This window comes from Hydractinia symbiolongicarpus, chromosome 14 (genome assembly GCF_029227915.1).
Source record: "Hydractinia symbiolongicarpus strain clone_291-10 chromosome 14, HSymV2.1, whole genome shotgun sequence".
Lineage (NCBI taxonomy): Eukaryota > Metazoa > Cnidaria > Hydrozoa > Anthoathecata > Hydractiniidae > Hydractinia > Hydractinia symbiolongicarpus.
The window spans coordinates 13822844-13842266 of NC_079888.1; positions in this window are offsets into that span (position 1 = coordinate 13822844).

Sequence of the window (19423 nt, forward strand, 5' to 3'; positions counted from 1 at the left end):
TGACTACTGCCACACTCTTTACACTTGGATCTCACCCTTTGATGGGGGCACTTGATTTTGGCACGCTGCAGTTTCGCCTTATCCACGCATTTGATGCATGTCTTTGTAGTTTGACCATTTTTTTTGGAACCCTAAACGCATCTAGGGCCAACACTTTTTCACATTTTGAACAGTTCTTGCTTTCCATATTGATTTGTGTTTGCCCTTAGGGACAAGCACAAATTGTGGTCATTTAATATTTCACAGAATGGAACCTACCGTCCAAGACATTCAGCTGGGCATCCTGTAAGGAGTAGACGTAAGCTCTGAAATCCCCGGTTCCATCGGCTTTGTTGGTGATATGTAGGGTAATCCCATCGCTCAGCCTTTGCAGGGGCCTTCCTCTACCATGCAATCCATGGTCCGGGCTAGCCCTGAATTCGATAAAGAGTGCATAACTTTCATTGAAAAATTGCCCAATCGTGACGTTCGAGTCGTGACTACCAAAGAGTTTCACAATCTGCTCTTGGGAAGCATAGCATAAGAGTACAACTCATTAGGCTCCCCCTCGACAGTGACGTTAATCTTCTCAATCTTGGGGTTATAGAACACCTCGTTAACCCCAGCGTAAGCCTTCACTTTCTCTATGGTCTATGAAGAGTAGCAATATACCCTTAAAGGACTTCGAGGGGGTATCAATCTGTAAATTGTATGAGGTGTCGGCCTTTTTCATGGTGATAACCTTGCTACGGAGTATGCGTTCATATGGCAGGGCCAATCTTGCATACCTCGACATCATGGCGCTTGCCAGGCCTGCATGGGTAATCTTGTCAAATTCTAGCCTAATGTTGCTAATCTTATAGGTGGCATCGGCCGCCTTGGTTGCCGTGGACACCGTGGCTGCTGTCCCGGCATCCTTGATGACGTCGCCGTAGGACGCAAAATTTATAACGAATTGGAGGCGGTCGTATAAACCCGCTGCATAAAAGGGTAAATCTCTCGTCAGCTCAAACATTTTTCCCAATGGAATGCAGAAGGTGTTACCATACGCCGCAACGATCGCCTTTTCTTCATCGGTCCCAACGTGATTGCTGGCACTGACCTGCAGGGCCCTGATGGTCCCGTCGTTGGGATTGATGCCTTGCAGAATAAGGTTGTTGTCCCTTTTAAATTTTGGCAGCCAGAGGTCCCTATAGACCGCCAGGGTATTGTGGTCACCTATGTTCTAAATTTGGTTACCATTCAAAGTGATACGTAGGTTTCGTACCAGGCTTTTGGCAATGTTACTGAGTTTGATGGACCCCGGAAAGATGACATCATTCCCAGGCATATTGGGCATATCCACATACAGATCCTCGTTCTGGTTGATGGTTGAAGGTATGTGGCTTATCTGAACCCTTTGTTTTCGACCCTTAATACCAAAGAGTTGCTTCAACTCTGCATATGGGTCTAGCGTCGTTCCAAATGCACTCATATTTATTATGTAAGGAAATCTTTAAATAAAGATGCCAACTAATTGACCCTACTTCTTGCGGGAAAAGTACCTGACATTGATATTGATGATGACGAGGAGGATGGGGGCCATCCGGATAAATCCGATGATACTACGTCAAAACTCCCTGGAACGCCAAAACTCCCTAGAACGTCGGGGCCTTCAACAGAACAACAGCAGGGGGATACGCTTTCGGGGCAGAGGCAAAAACTACTAAAATCAAAGATCGATGACCTTTACGATCGTCTTAAGGAAAAATTGAGGTTAAAGCCTAATGCGAGGTATTATGATGCCTTCAGGGAAGACAAAGGGAATCAACTAATCGTTAAGGAGATAGCGAAGGGTAAGAAAACGTTCAAGGAAATAGTGGTTACAAATCAAGATGGTAGCCTAAAAACCGTTGGTCAGATACAAACCTTGCTAGGTAGTAATCGCCTGCAAGCCCTGGGTTTTGTCGACTATGTTACACCCAAGAAAGGTGGTAAATTCAGGGCCCAGAATCTATTGAAAAGGTATAATAAAATAGAGGAGGAGGCCGAGCCGGACATATTGAGATGAAATCGTTAGAGGAGATCGGTGAATTTGTAGATGCCACGGAGAGCCTTATACAAGACACTTCGTTTGCCGGGCCCGTTGAGGGTGGCATCACCCCACGTGAAAGAAGGGGACTTGACCTCGAGCTTCAGACGTTAAGAGGGGTAACTTGAAAAGCCTGAAAAACAAGATGATCCTATACGACAGCGAGATTAACAAGGCAGAGGGCAGGGTAAAAGAACTTGAGAATCAGAAGGTTGGGGCGGACGAAGGACAACAAGCTAATCTTGAAAGGGAAATAGAAAAGGCGAAGAAAGAGATTAAAGATTTGAATGATAAAAAGAAGACCATAGGGGAAGCACATGGTATACTATCCACCGACAAATACCCCCAACTCAGACATATCAAAGACACGCTCTTGAAAATCGCTGGAGATAACACAACTCTGCTGGAGAAGCTTAGGATACTCTTCAAAGAGCAGGGGATAACCATTGCGAGTATCGTCTCTGCTATTGATCTACTGAAAAGCACCATTGTACTCTCCGTTACGGGGGGAAGCGCCGGGGGTGCTGTAGGAAGAAGTGCTGCGGCTGGCGGTGAAAAAGTTTGTTCGTACAAAAGCAACTTGAAAGACTTGGAAACTTTCTCAAATATTTGGCAGGCAAGGCAGGTGTTGCGTTACCCGGGATTATCGGTACGGTAGTCTCGTTCTTTCTGAGGGTATCGTCAACCATCGTGAAATATGCGGTAAAACATCTGTACATGGCCATCGCGGGAGCTGCCGGGCTTGTCGTGCTATACGTGAGATAATAGGCTTATTTCAACCAGATGTAAGCGATGATGAGGCCGACCCCCGTCGTTATTAATGCGGCCTTGGTATCCTTGTGTTGATTTTGTGGGGCTTGTTCAGGTACATGGGGCGTGACATATTTGGGAGGTGGTATAACCTGTATATCGGGGGTACGTATGGGAGGTGTAATAGGTGCTGTATGCCTGGGGGTGATTTGGAAGATGCCAAATGGCTGGTAGCATGCTTTGGGGGTGTAGGTGGTATGGTATGTATAGGTGTGGCATGCCTTATAAGTGGCTTGTTATTCAAGTCAAGTCGGATGCCAATGATTGTGTTGGCTGGTGCAATCAAAATAATATTATTGTACCCGACAATTTTGCCTATGCGCAAGTTCATATTGGATGGCAGCATATACACACCATGCATGACGGCAAAGTTCACTGGGGTCCGGGCATACTGCAGTACTTTTTGGAATTCGGTGATGCCATGGCTTACATTTTCCTGACGTTCTACCGTAGCCTCAAATTTCTGTACTAGAATTTGCCTTGTCATGTAGTTGTCCGCACCGGTCCCTAGAAGGAATGCTTTGGCACCTGCCTGGGACTCCAGCAATAGAACCACGTAAACCCGGATACTCTGGCTTAGCTTGGTCATCCCCATCAACCTGCGGCCACCATCTACCATTTGTCAACGACGACATGACTGTCTTGAATTTATACAGGGCATTAGCATCTGCACCGCACTCGCGGCATACCTGTGCATTCCCGGAGCTCGAGTATGGGTTTTTATACTGTGAGAAGCCATCATCGTAAGGCATGGGTGCCTTCATTCTTGGCAGAGTACGACGCATGTGGTAATAGACGTGGAATTTAAAAATAGAGTTCATAAGGGGTACCGAACCCGTCATGTGCTTGGCACATATGCCTAATGCCGTGGTCGCACAATGGGCGGCAAAAATGAATGTTCCAGTATTCCTCGCCTGCCCTTTCCAAACAAGTTGAACAGGGTCATCAAGGTAGGTTGTTAGAACTTTTATGGCATACTTGGTAAACTCGGGGAATACCACAGAGATACGAGACTCCTTAGACACGTAGAGGTCCTCATGTTCCAAGTTGTTTACACCAAGTGGCTATTCCCCCCTGTTGGATTTGTACTTTGCCTTGGGGTAGTATTGGTATATGTTCATCTTTTGTTTTGAAACAAATGAAACAACTGTACATCACTGATAGCGATAAACCTACTATATTCGATGACTACCTGGGACAGGACACTCGTATAGTTCTGAAATCCATCAGTATTCGACCTGGATGGCTAAATTTGTATGGTAATACAGAGTTTACTATACGTAAGGTGGGGGCCGGACCAGAGGGTGACCGGGATCGAGATCCTGAGTGGTTTATACAGAATAAAAGATATTGCGGTTATTGTGAATAGCCAGGCAGAAGATAAGATTAAACTCTTCGTACTGAAAAATGGCTATTGTAGGCTCCGTGTCAGTGACGGGTACTCGGTGGTGATGAATCGGCAATTAAAAAAGCTGTTAGGGCTGCCATATGATCCTAGTAAGAAGTATTATATGAAGGGCGACTATGTTGCCTATTATATGACCGATATTTACCATAGGTTTAGACTCGTTTGTCCACAGTTGGACGAAGACGACTGCCTGCTTGATGGCAAAAAGTCCAAAATTCTGGTCTTGCTTCCCACCAAAGAATTGAACGTCTGTGGGGATATGTTGACCTGGAGCTTTGATACCCCTGTTTACCTTCCACTGAAGGGTTCAACCGATCACCTAGAGTTCATGCTGACGAACGTATATCACCATGAGAAAAATGTCACGTTCACCGGCCTCACGATGCAAATCCTGATAGAATAAATGAGCGATATAGCTAAACTGTAGAGATAGGAAAAGGCGGATGTTAGGACAGACCCCGTTGGCACTTTACCATTCCACGTCAAATTATAGGCCATCCACGTCAAATCAACGATAGAAGAGTCTATAAAATCCGTTAGCACCTACGAATGTCCGGATCCGCCCCAACCCCCCAACCCCCGCCGTGTCCCCCGGGCCCTCTCCCCTCCCCATGGGTCCCTACCCACCCTCATCTGTCGTGCCTTATAATTTATAGTGTTATGTGTGTCTATAATGTCCTCTTGCCAGTGTGGTAATACCATCATCCAAAATTATGCGCTTATCATCATCCGCATTGAGCGCGAGTTTATTTGTTTTTATCGTGTGGACATCGTGCTTAATCGATCTGAAGGTCATCTGTTCTCTGTAAACATTTTCACCCTCCAACAGGCATCTCTTATAATCATCGAAACCTATGGTCTTCCTTACCACACACTTCTTGACCCCCTTGCACCTCTTATCCTCCCTACCACATAGCTGTTTGTATGCGTACGTCTTCGCTCTTAGAGCCACAAACTCGGTCATCACCTTACCACCCAACTCGTCCTTCATCAGCCCAATGATCTTTTTATTCAAACCTAATGGTAGAGGTCTACCATCTTCCTTATCATACCCCGATGTGTCAAATCTAGCAGACACATCATCGGCGATATCTTTGTAAAAGTCGTTGGTTTTGATGTGGTATACGAATGAATCAGTATCCATGTAACACAGTTTCACGTCATCACCATATTTCGGCTTCATGTAATCATAGTGAAACTCGTACATAATCATCTTGGACATGTCGAGAATTGCCAGTCCCAGGTATATCGGCTTATTCATTTTGATCTTTATCTTGGACATTTCAACACCCATCAGTGTTTCTGAGAACCATGTGCTACCCTTGAAGTTGGGCTTCATCACCAGCTTCTCATACTGTTCCTTCTTCGTAGCCAAGCGTATATCTTTGTGTTTACGCTGATTCTCCATTGTCTTACCAAAGAACGAATTGTTCATCAGCTTGAAAAAGTCCTTCTCAAAGTCATTCTTCGACTCCGTGCGCAGCCGTGTATTGAAGTCGATGTATGACTTCAGCCACGCACTCTGATTAAATCTCAAGACCCTATGAACCTTCTCAAGAACAAGACCATGCTTCAACGCTTGAGCAAGCGCACGGATATGAGTGATATATTTCGTCTTACCAGAAAGACATGGCGTCAGCTTCTCGACGCCATTAATCTCCTTCCTCTCGGGCATGAAAGGAAGGTCGCTATGAGAATCATGAAGCTCCCGCGGATAGCTCACATCGACCTCAAGGATGTACCCCTCTTCACCATCTTCCTCAGCTAATTGCGAAATCAGTTCGGATGAGAAATCAGAAACCGTGTCATCAACCCACTCAAACCCCCCGGTCGGCATCTTCTGAATCATGGCCCAGCCGTACAAATTGTTTGCATCTAGGTACTGAAGATAGCTATTAACCTCCTTCCTCCTGACCTTCCTCCCGACCTTGGTGGCTTTGGTGGTATATTGTTTCCCCTCTTTCGGTGTGGTTGGTCCCCAACATGACTTTTCATACAAACTCATGACCTTGTCCTTCATGGCTCTGTAGGCTTTACTGATTTTCAGCCTGATCGTCCTAGGTGCATGTTTCATTATCCAGTACCTCAAGTATCTCATTTTTGTTTTCACTATAGGTCTGGTTTTAGCCATTTCCTGCCGCTCAAAAATATCCATGTCAGAGCCATCAGGTGGATTGTACAAGTCACCCATATACTTATTGTTGGCCTTGGCGTGGCGGTGGACAGCCTGACACAATCCACCCCTAATACCACTCTCAATGAACATGACCATCTCCATATCCGACAATAGATCTAGACTAACCTTGGTCTTTTTCAGACATGCTTGCCAGGTTAATCCAGGAGTTGTGTAGAAATGCGCGGGATCTAGTTCGTAGTATCTGGAACACGTCTCTCTGAATGTCTCAAACACATCAGCGAGCAATAGAACATCTGTCTTGAGATAGATGTCGTGATAAATGCCCATATTCCCAACCTTCATGTCCTTCCACACCTTCTGGGCATGTGCATAATCGGCATCACTGATGTGACTCATGTTCAGCTTGCTGTAGAAATCATCCTTTGACGGGAGCTCAGTTTCATTAAACCTATCGAATGAGTTAACATACTCATATGGGTATACACCCTTCCTTCTCATTATGTTGAATTCGTCACCATTGAAGAATTTTCGAAGGTTTTTGCACTGATCATCTGATAGGTTGTCAGCCAGAGAGCTTAGGCCGCTTGACATAAATCTAAATGAATCGATGAATCTCAGCTTTATCTTCCTGTCCTTAGTCTCACCATTTTTGTCGATGTATTCACCAACCTTAACATCGGTCGAGAAAGAGATATATTTCTCCTTATTCTCTGCGATTACATCCATACCATCCTCTCCGTACTTCCTTGCAAGCTCCTTAATGAATAAATGCGCATCATATCCGCTCAGATTGTGGAAGACAACCGGGATATAATTAGGTACCTTATACCGCAGATTACACCCCTGATGAGCGGCTCCACGAAACTTACCGGTGAAATGACAGTGATCCCTAACCTTGATGTCATCCTTGTCATCAAATTCCTTCATGCAAATGTGGCACACCTCGGCTATATTGAAACCGTCACGCTCCTCATCCGTCAGTGGATCCATTTCTTTCTGAGGAAACATGTTATATAACCTTTCCGCCTCGGAAACCACATGATCCACAAAACGCGTAACACAGTCCTCACCGCGATAAAGATTAAGAGGGTTGGGAACGTCACCATGAGCATATTTACTATAACAACAGAATCCGGTTGGGACATGCTTACCGACTTTCTCGGTTGATGATCCGCCTTTTCTCTCATCCTCCGGCAATTCTTGTGTAAAAGCCTCGAAATCAGCATACATGATGAATGGGACCTTGAGCTGAAACTTACCATCGCTGAAGGTTAGAGTGGTACCCTCTTTGGGGAGTTGAACCTTAGCAGCATCATTATCCTTGCAATACTCAAAGTGCTCATCCCTTTTCATCTCACTCGGGAAACCGGAAAGACAATTCAAGCAATAATGTTCTTTATTCTTATGCTTTGAGTTAACCTTGCTCAGGACACCACTCAGGTTCTTAACAGCGATATAGTGCCTCTTATCCCCTTCACACAGTAAAAACAAAACAACCGTCTCATCCCGGTCAAGATGCTTCGACTTTCGACACATATAGACACCCTCTATGTCATCTTTCGTCAAAACATGCACAGCGACATCGGGGTTCCTCCTCTCAAAGAGATTTATCTTGTTTAGCGCCATTGGGAAAGTTATACCATCCCAATTATACTTATCATGCTTCTTAAGGATTGAGATTCGTTCAGGGTGATTATCGATCTTATCATGATTGAGAGCAGCGATAACAGCCCATCTGAAACATTCATCATCCTCGTTATGAGGGTTAATCACGGATCGCTTTCCGCTGAAGTTCTCCGGTACTGGTAGGTAAGAACTACCTCTGGTTAATTTTAGTTTGTGAAAGTCCACATGCATATGTAGGATCCTCTCGATTGTGAATCCGCTGGCCGGAAGCGCGGGGTTCTCAATCTGCTCGATTATTTTATTAGTCATACGGAGGATCACATCGGAAATGTCATCGTTGGAATGTAATACCTCAATATAGCTATTGAACGCTTTGTCAACATATACACGTGGGGCATCGGTCGAGCCGGTGTCCTCCTTTACCCATTTCACCCACAGTGTAGCCTGAGTCTTCAGCGACTTCTTCTGCCTGAGCACTTCCTTCATCAACCTCTTAACGATAGGCTTAAGCTGTTTGAGAAAGACCTTGACATTCCTCTTCTTACCATCCGAGTTTATCTTGAAACGTTTGTATGAACCTACAAAAGCTTCTTCAATGGGGGTATAGGGGTTTTCCTCTTTCACCTCTTCCACCTCTTCCTCTCCACTGCCCTTTTTATACAAACCCATGATCTTATCCTTCATGGCTTTGAAAGCTTTTGTTGTTTTATCCTTAATAGCCTTAGGTACATGTTTCGTCAACCAGTCTCTCCATTCAATCAACTTGCTTTTCACTATAGGTCTGGTTTTAGCCATTTCTTCCTGCTCAAAAATATCCATGTCAGAGCCAGATCTAAATGGTCTAGGTCCCGGTCTCGGTGTTGGTATGGGTACAGATCCATCGGATCCTAGAAAACTCCCCAGAGATTTGATTGATGTAGGTGGTACATGTATGGTGGGTCTAGATGTTGGTAAAGGGCTGTAGAGTCTCGGCACGGGTACGGATCTCGAGGGTCTCGGTGCCGGTACGGGTCTCGGCGCTGGTACTGGTCTGGCGGGTCTCGGCACGGGTACGGGTCTAGTGGGTCTCGGCACGGGTACCGGTCTAACCGGTGCTGACACGGTAGTTGGTCTCAATAATTTGATCAGATCGGCCTTTCTGAGCTTTGCGTAGCCAGGTAGGCTGCGTTCCTTAGCGAGTTTTCTTAATTCAGCAAAGGTATTTCTCGAAGTCATGCTTGCGTATGATATACGATCTGTGGATCTTTAAGGTGATATACGATATGTGGATCTTTAAGGTGATATACGATCTGTGGATCTTTAAGCCATTTTATAAATCGTAAACCGTGTTGGGGGGTCGTGAGTGTCCTGGTTTGTGGGGCAACCACCATGCTAAATTGTAGTAAAACACGCTTTGTGATACATACATCGATACACCATGGGTACCCACCCATTGGCACCTCGAGGGTCGTGAATCACATTTGTTACCCGTCCGAGTAACAAAAATGCCCAATCACTTAGGTCTTAGATATGCCTCCCGGTTGTTCACTACCGGATCTCGAGGGTCTCGGTGCCGGTACGGGTCTCGGCGCTGGTACTGGTCTGGCGGGTCTCGGCACGGGTACCGGTCTAACCGGTGCTGAAACGGTAGTTGGTCTCAAAAATTCGATCAGATCGGCCTTTCTGAGCCTTAAGTAGCCATGATGTAGGCCGCGTTCTCTAGAGGATTTTTCTCTAGCGAGATGTATTAATTCGGAAACTGTATTTCTCGAAGTCATGCCCGGTTGTTCACTACCGGATCTCGAGGGTCTCGGTGCCGGTACGGGTCTCGGCACGGGTACCGGTCTAACCGGTGCTGAAACGGTAGTTGGTCTCAAAAATTCGATCAGATCGGCCTTTCTGAGCCTTAAGTAGCCATGATGTAGGCCGCGTTCTCTAGAGGATTTTTCTCTAGCGAGATGTATTAATTCGGAAACTGTATTTCTCGAAGTCATGCCCGGTTGTGATATACGATCTGTGGATCTTTAAGCCGTTTTTATAAATCGTAAACCGGGGTGGAGGATCGTGAGGGGCTTCGTTCGCAAGACACCCACCAACACCTTGAGGGCCATGACCGGGGTGGAGGATCGTGAGGGGCTTCGTTCGCAAGACACCCACCAACACCTTGAGGGCCATGACCGGTTAGACCATGGGTACCCACCCACCAACACCTAGAGGGTCGTGACCGGTACACCATGGGTACCCACCCACCAACATTTGTTACTCGTCTGAGTAACAAAAAAATACCCAATCACTTAGGTCTCTTATCGTTATAACGTTTTTGACATTTCAGATACGCCTCCCTGTTGTTCACCCTCCACCTTGAACAGTATCCATACCATTCCCGCTTGGTATCCGGATCGATGGTGTAGGATGGGTCGAGATCATTCTTCTCAATCACCTCAACCAGTTTAGCCTTTCTCATTCCATAAATATACTTCACCCCACGAGCTTTAGCAACCTCTTGCAACTCTCGCAGTTTCATCAATTTGTAGTCCGGTGTGGTATTCATGTCCGACATATTATGGCATATACATATACATGTAAAAACTTTTAAGCACTTTTATCGTACCACATCATAACAAAAAAGGAGATAAATAAAGGTGTGCATAAATAAAACATGTCAAAACTTCAAGAGACTTACTATCAACCTCAAAATTTATGGAAAGGACAAAAGGCTGTTCAGAGCTTAAGAGTATTCGGCTTCGGGCCAAAGGAGATTAAGAAGTGGCTATCAAAGCAAGCATTTTGGCAAGTACATTTACCCGCTCCAAAACATGTTGAAAGACCACATTATGAAGTTACCACCACTAATGATTTACATCAATTCGATTTATTGTACATGCCCGGTGACATACTGTATGGTAATAAATATAAGTACATTTTGTCGGGAATCGATGCTGCTTCCAGATACAAGGTAGCCCGACCTTTGAGGACTAAGAAAGCCAAAGAGGTTGCCGCTATGATTGAGGACATCTACAAGGCAGGACCATTAACTTATCCGAAAACTTTCCAATGTGATAACGGTTCAGAATTCAAGGCAGATGTGACAAAGCTGTTGGAGAAGCATAAGGTTGAAATTAAAAGGGCGACTACAAAATATAAGCATACGCACACAGCTTTTGTTGAGGCGTTGAACAAGATACTTGCCGAAAATTTATTCAAAATACAAGATGCTCAAGAACTGAATGATTCGGAAAAGGTATCATCTACATGGGTTAAGCATCTGTATAAACTGATTGATAGGCTAAACGATACAAAGACGCAGATGATTGATATGAAGCCAAAAGATGCTATTATAATGAAAGAGGTGCCTCTGGTTAATCAAGAGAGCTATCCACCTGAAGTAGAATTACCTAAGGATGGCCTGTATAGATATCTACTACAACCTGGTGAAGAGCATGATGATGGGCGGAGACGGGCAACCGATAGAATATGGTCGAAAAACACATATAGATTGCGTGAGGTAATAGCGCAACCTGGTAACCGTGTAATGTACTATGTTCAAGACGGACCCGGACGGGCTTTTGTAAAAGAGGAATTGATGTTAATACCTGAAGATACAGATTTACCTCCTGATTATGTGCAAGGTTGGTGAAAAGGGGGGCGATATCTTTACCTGTTTCTGGTAAAGATGATTGTGCCGAGGATCGCGCAGGGCGGTCGGCAGATAGGGCCGCTATGGCTCAGTCTTGGGGGACGATCGCGCCACATAATGTCACAAACCGCCCTACATATTAATTTTTATCGTACCACACGAAATATGCGAGCGGTGTACATGCACACATCACTAACCTTGATTTACGGTCCTTCTGAGGCTTTGAACCTCGTCCATTAGACTTTTTTCAAACTGGCTGCGAGTTTCGCTCTCCATCTTTCTGTCGGTTTTCGTCATCTTGTCCAGAGCTTCGTAGTATATACCGCTCAGGGTTTGAAATTCAATGTGACTAATGTCATCATTATTCAGAGCCCGCGAGACGGAGTTTTCAAACACGGCGATGGCGGACGTCGCAACATCATATAATTTCATGACCTTGTCAAGTTTGCTCCGATATCTTTTAATCAGGGCCATGACGGAGCCCGTGAAAATGGTTCCCGACAGTGCTACGGCTCCCAATCCGACGGAAGCGGGGATTCCGACGAGCGTGGCACCGGTTACCACCGAACCTATGCCCGAAGCGACGGTTAGGGCCGTGGCGCTGGCATTTAAAAGCACCAGTCTGTGCAGCGTCTTGTTATATTTCTCATATTTTGTATTGAACTTATCACGTAATTTTCTAAGCTCCCCAAGTTGAGAGTTCACGGTATTAGTATTAAACTTGTCCTGCTCGCTCGAATACTCGGGAGCCGTGGGTAGCTTCGGATAAATCTCTGCCATTGGTTACTACAAAGAAAAAAAACTTTACTCTAAATAACCTATATCCAGTTTATCCAGATCCTTGAGGGTTCCATGATAAGTATCACACAAACTCTCAAAATCTGCTCTACAGATGTCCCGAGTGTTCCAGGGTAGCGTTTTATCGAACACATCGATTGCATTTTGTACAACGCGATGCGCGGCTCTTAATTTGTCAAGTTTCTCCCGATATGTCCCAACATATTTGGAGGTAACTGCATAGGAAGCCGAACCCAATAGACACATGCCAGAATTCCGCATGTAATTCCCACGGGGACCGCCTAAATTTCTAATAATGGTCACCGCGGTCGCTATCGAGCCGGCAATGGCCGCGGTTCCGGATAATCCTTCCAGAATCGACCATATGATCAGAGATCTCCAGCGTTCCTTCTCGATGTCTTGGAACTTGCCCCGCAATTTCACCAGCTCCTCAAGTTGGGAATTGCATATATCTGTTTTAAACAATTCTTCTCTGGTACTAGAACTCTCTGCCATTTCTATTATATTAGGAAAAAACTATCCTCTAAATAAAATAATGGCGGACATTGATATTGATCCGTTTGGTGACCACGACCAACCCGACGAGGGTACCGATGACTCCACACCTCTGGTACCGATGGAGCGCACGCGTGTGCAGATACACACACCTGATGAAAAGGAGACATCATTCGGTGGAGGAACCACTCAACGCGCTAGAGTTTTGCATGAACGGGTTGAATCACTCTATAAGGTGCTATTAACTAAATATCCAAACGAGAACCCGAGCGTGATACATACTGATCTGTTTGAGTATCGTGAAGGTGAATTATACTACAAGGGTTATGACAGACCGCTGACACGTGATAGATCTCTAAAGTCCATCGGCGTCATTGCAGATCTACTGGGCAAGAAAAGGCTGCGCAGTTTGGGGTTCGATATACCGAAAGGTAGTATAACTCCCGGACAGATCGCCAGACTAAACAAAATGGAAGAGAGACTACCGTCACCGGATAAAATAGAGAATGCGACGGATATAGAATTAGAAACCATGTCCGGAGATGTGGTGAACAGTGCTGAGGATCTGGTCTCGCTGGTCGATGATGGCACACTGAGAGCCGAATATCCCGCGGGTGATATTCGCGGATTGGATAATTCGGTGCAGCGGATCCGCGGGAGTCTCCAACTCTCGACCGCCAAAAAGGTTCAGATCGAGAACAAGATCGAGAAGGAACGAAATAAGTTGAAGGAGTTGGAAGATCCTTCATACACGGATGAACAGAGGGAGCAGGTGGCCGAGAGGTTGGAAAAGCTAAACGATGAGTTGGAGGCCCACCAGTCTGCCATCAATATCCTCAAGGGCGAACTTAACACCCAGATAAAAAGCATAAAGGAGACAATCGCCAAGGTGCTTAGCAAAGATACAACATTGGGTGAAAAGATACGAACGCTATTCCGTGAACAGGGTATCACCATTGTCAGTGTACTAACGGCGTTCGGGATGGTTATCGGGCTTTTGGTTGAAACTTTGACACCCGGCGGTGGAGGACAGTCGACATCCACCACAAAAAAGCATGCCAAGGACGGTGGCGGTGGTGCGCGGGAATGGATAAAGAACAAGCTGAGCGCTCTGGGATCTCTCCTGGGTAGATTGGCCGGTGCCGCAGCTGCGTCCCTACCGGGTATAATCGGTTCCATCGTATCGTGGATCCTAAATAGAGCAAAGGAAGCGGTAGGTTGGTTGAGTCAAAACCTGTGGGCTTTGATAGTCGGAATCGGAGGTCTGATATACACCTACATGGTAACAAAGCGTTAGCGGATCTGGAATATATGTTACATGTGTCATGTAACATAATACCCGCGACATGGTACTATTTTTCGAAATACCACACGGCACCTCCGACACCGATCATGCTTAGCGCGATAAATGCCAATTCCCTCTCATGCTGACCATTGCTGGGTGTATAAAAGTCGCTCAATACGGGCTTGCGCGGAATATCTGTGAGAGGTGACCCTCCAAATACTTTTTTATATTCCCGCATCGCGTCATCCAGCTCCGTGAATTTACCCTCGGCCTTCTTCTCAAGTCTGAGCTGCTTATTTATAAAGTCCACCCTCTCCTGTCTTTTACGTTGCCATATAACCTGAGCCTTCTGCAGTTGTTCTATGGCTAGATCATGCCGCTTCCGTTCCTTATCTATCCTATCCTTGGATAAACTTGAAAAGAGGTAGCTTGATCCGGTGAAGGCCAAAGCGTTCGCGAAGGCACCTCCCAACATCATTGCAATTGAAGCCATGTTTATATAATCCGATATAATATGGTGGCGTTATTTTAATGCGATAGCCTCGGAGGCTATGACATCAGAGTCGTCTATGACCTCGGTATCGATGTATTCCACCTTGGGTAAAATCCTCTCAACTTTCTTGCGCTGGCATAAAACCCAGACCAACCATTCCAGTATTCGCAACATTATATATTTATAGTTTCAGGTATAATTTTTTGCTTAACTAGATATTCTCTTGTCATTTCACTTGCGGCGACTATGGCTACAAGCTTTCCGGTATCTTCCAGGTCAAACTTCTGAATTGAGGGTGGTGTCATTTTTAATACCTTTTTCCCGAGCATTGAATAGCCTACAGCGAAAACGCATACGACCGATGCCTTATAAATATCGTTGACTATACTTTTCTTATCCATGTCTTATATTTACTTCAAGATTATAGTATCGCGATATTATCCCTTTATTCCATTTCAAGCTTACTTATTCTCATAGTTTTTTTATTACCTGAGTTACTTGGTGGGGTACCCTTCACCTTAATATTTTTGTCCTTATTTTTATAGACCACCAACGCTCCAATTAGTAGCATAACTATCACACCACCACCCATTATTGTGTAGTTCACTACACCGTGTTTAGGGCCATCTGTCACAGAATCATCAATGACAATATCCTTAGGATCCTCCAACTGTGTCTGAGGTGCTGAGTGTGTCTGAGGTGCCGGCGGGGTTTGTGTCTGAGGTGCCGACTGTATCTCCTTCTGTGCCATGAGCAATCTTTTATAGTCTTCCCTCTGTTTGCGGTTGAATTCGGCCACCCTCTTACCAGCCTCAACCTTTTTAGGATTCTTCGTTGTCACCTGAACCGGAGTATCCGACATCTTTAGTATCCGTATCGATATTGTTTAAATTTTTTCCCGCGATATAATGCCTACCCGTTATTAAACCTACGCTGATTGGTGATAGTAGTGATCCGAACTTATAATATAGATCACATGTGAACCTTTGGAGTGCCGAGTTTAGGAACGGATCATTCTCCAGGTCATCACTCAGAGCCTTTTGATTTTTTATGCCCAGAGCCGCACAGGCACCCAGGGAGTACATGTGGATTATTGACTCCCCCAGAGACTTTACCATTTGACCTGACAGTTTAGCCTCGTATATGGCGAAAAGTTTATCCACCTCATTATTCCCGAGCTTCTGGATCCCCGCCTCCGTATACATCTTCCCCAGATACAGGATACTATTTCCGGTCAGCACGCACTCGAGCAATTTCTGTCTCTTCCCATCATCCTGGTCATCCCGTTCATCGATAAAAATTAGGTTGTCAATTGCTGTTTCAGCCATTTTCAATAGCGATAGGTATTTTTTAATACAAAAAAGGCAAAAACTAACCAATACCAGCAATAGCACTACAGCTGTCACCAGTAATATGAAATTTATATATTCTATCATGGTATTGTAGGATAGTACTGTAGTTTTTCCTATAGATTTGTTACAAGAGTCTTGTAACAAAAAATGCCCATTCTAGCAAATCACGTGAGTTCGTGGAGATTCCATCCTCATGACTAAATGTGTATATTTGCCATCTTTCAGCCTTTCCTTGACCTTCTGGATCTCCGACGATTCAATGACATCATTCTCTTTGTGGATGGTTGCGAGATCATCCCTGTCCTTCGGATACCACACATATAACATTTTTGCCTGCCTTCGTAAGTTCTTCGGTATCGCGGTGTATGATTGTGTGAGTAGCCACATGGAGTGGTTTCGATGTCGACCGCTGATGGCCAGCTCCAGAAGCGGTTGCCTCTTTTTGTCCAGTTTCTCATCCGCGATGATGTCGTCGATCAGGAATAATGTTTTGTATCCGGCACAGAAATCCGTCATCTTTTGGATCCATTCATACAACATGCCCATGGGCTCAATTAGAATCACATATCTATCCCTCCAGAACCAGTTACTCCCCATATATGTCTTGTTCCATCTTAATGTTGGACATATAATCACAATGAAATCGAAGTGGTTGTAGTACACGCTCTCTAGCAGTTTTACAACGCGTTGGGATTTTCCGCAGCCCGTGGGACCGACGAATAATGCCGTGTGAGGATCTTTCATGTAGTCCATCTTAATATAGTACATCCATAATTTCACCGTTTTGAATATTTAATTGAGCATCCATGATTAGATATATGTAGGCGTTTAAGGATCCCGCGGTTTCGGCCGTCTTTTCAACTTGCAGTGTGATGCCCTCGCTCGCATTTTCAATCCGTCGGCCGGTCCCATGCAGTGAGTTTTCATCTATGGTTCTGAAATCCAGCCATAGAGCATATTTCGTGGTTAGGTAGTCCGCGACCTTCACATCATGTAGTTGCAGATGTTTCTGTATAACACCGGCGTTGCTGTCCTTTTGCTTGCCCTCTGCGAAATACTTGCATATTTCACCATAATGCTCAAACGGCTGCATCCCCTGAGCGAAAAGTTGGTTAGGCTTACCCTCAACTATGGCGGATACCTTTTTGATCTTGGGATTGTAGAACTTACCTGTATCTCGTTTGTAGGGTTTCTCTTCCTCAAACAGAACCAATATACCCTTCAGAGACTTGCACGGTGTATTGAACGACCAATTCCACGTTGTGTCCGACTTATCCACCCTAATTTGTCTATGTCTCAGAAATCTATCATAGAGCACGGCCATCTTTTCATACTCATTTGAGATGAATCTGGCGAGCGTGGGTTGTGTCACAATCTCATATTCCAGAGATATGTTGGATATTTTATATTTGGCGTCCGGCGCCGGTGCCGCGGATGCTCCCGAGGGTTTGGCCGGTGTTGATAGTACTACCCTATCGTAATTGTTGAATGTTATCTCATAACACAGCCTATTACCTAGTCCGGCCTGATAATATGGGATCGTGCTATCCAACATTTCGAAATCCAGTGGTATGGTGAACTTATTACCATATGCATCATGGATTGCTTTGTCCGCGACCTCCGATGCGTCCTTGTCGGCGGCTCCAACTCTCAGTTTCATACAGTTTTCTGTACACCCTTCATCAAAGATGATACCTTGTCTTATTGCATTTCTTTTTTCGGACTTGGTTAGCCATAAATCTCTGTAGCACCCGAAAAGATCAAAGTCATCAATGCTCAGAATCTCGGTACCCTCGAACTTGATAGCTAGCTTTTAAACAATTGCCCTCCCTATGTTAGAGACCAATGTTCTCTTCGTGTCGACTTTTGACTCGAGTTCAACGTCGAAACTTATTTTCGAAGTACCAGGAACAATGACATCATCGTTACCTAAATTAGGGAACCTAATCAGGAGTAACTGGTTCTGATCAATCTCACTTGGGTTGTGAGTGACAATTACTTTTTGATGCGTTCCTTTTACACCATGTGCGGTTCTAAGTGAACGCTCTGGGTTTAACTTTTTCCCGTATTCCATGCTATTCCATATTACTTTTATTTTATTTTACTTTAATTCGGTTAATGTCGGCTATATGTATTCGCCGCGTCCCTTATGTGCAGTGTAACTGTTTTCGGCGGACCACCAAACAGCGGCGTACCTTTTACTCCCAATACCTTACCATCTTGACCCGTGACTCCTATGGTGAGTGATTGAAGCAAACCGTTCTTTAGTTTCTTATATTGCGGGTTTTTAGGTTCAACATGCGTAAAAGCATTACCATGCTCAGATATATGGTGTGTCATCAGCGTGCTGCTGTATTCACCATCTTCAAGATTTGATGAATTATCCAATTCATTAAGGTGAAAATGTAGTTCCGTTACGCCCTCTATATTATTATATTTCTTCAAATCAGGGTTTCTGACCAGTGGTGTTGATTTCACATCACCCCCTACGAGTGAATCCAACTCCCTCCCGGTGTAGTACTTACCCTTGGGTAAATGCAGTGTACCGATTGCATTGGCTAAGAGTACACTTATTGGAGCTATTACTTGATAAATGATATTGTCCGAAAACGCCTCCACGATCGCAACCTCCTTTGTGCCATGCGAGTTGTCGATCGGACGATGCAGATAGATTTTCTTCTCGCTATTTACGTCTTTTATTGTAATATACATTATTATATTAGAGATTGTGAATATATTTAAATCAAAGAATGGATGACATTTTCAAATATAACCCGAACGCGACATATAAGCCAAATGGAGGGACGTATCTTCAAATATTGGGCGCCAGGGATCTGTACAAACAGGCCATTATTGTGTCCGAAAGCGGATCCTTCCCCGCTTCCTTTCCTAACATTTTTACCAATTATGAACTTGGTGAAAACGCGCAACGCATGAACGTGTGGAATGAGCAACCTTTTAGACTGTGGCAAACCCAGCTCAATTTCGCCACCTGGTGCGCTTCAAGTGCCTGCGGAGTCAGCTCCGAACACCTGAAGGATGGTAGATCCATGGTCAGGTCGATATATCGCTTCCATGTGTATTATCACATTAGGCGAATCATTAAGCGCTTGCAGATACCTCTGCCCTTTGAGGATAGCTTCAATCGATACGACAATCCCTATTCAAATGAGGAGTTTCTAAAAATCTGCAGCGATTATGGGGTTGATCCCAACCCCATGAAATACAGGGGTCAGAACTTTTTCAGCTCATATCAAAAAAGACGTAAAGAATATCCAACTCCGGGGTTAAGTTATTTCACAAACGACTCCATGACGCGGTGGATTGTGGAAAAATCCGATGGATTTACGAAA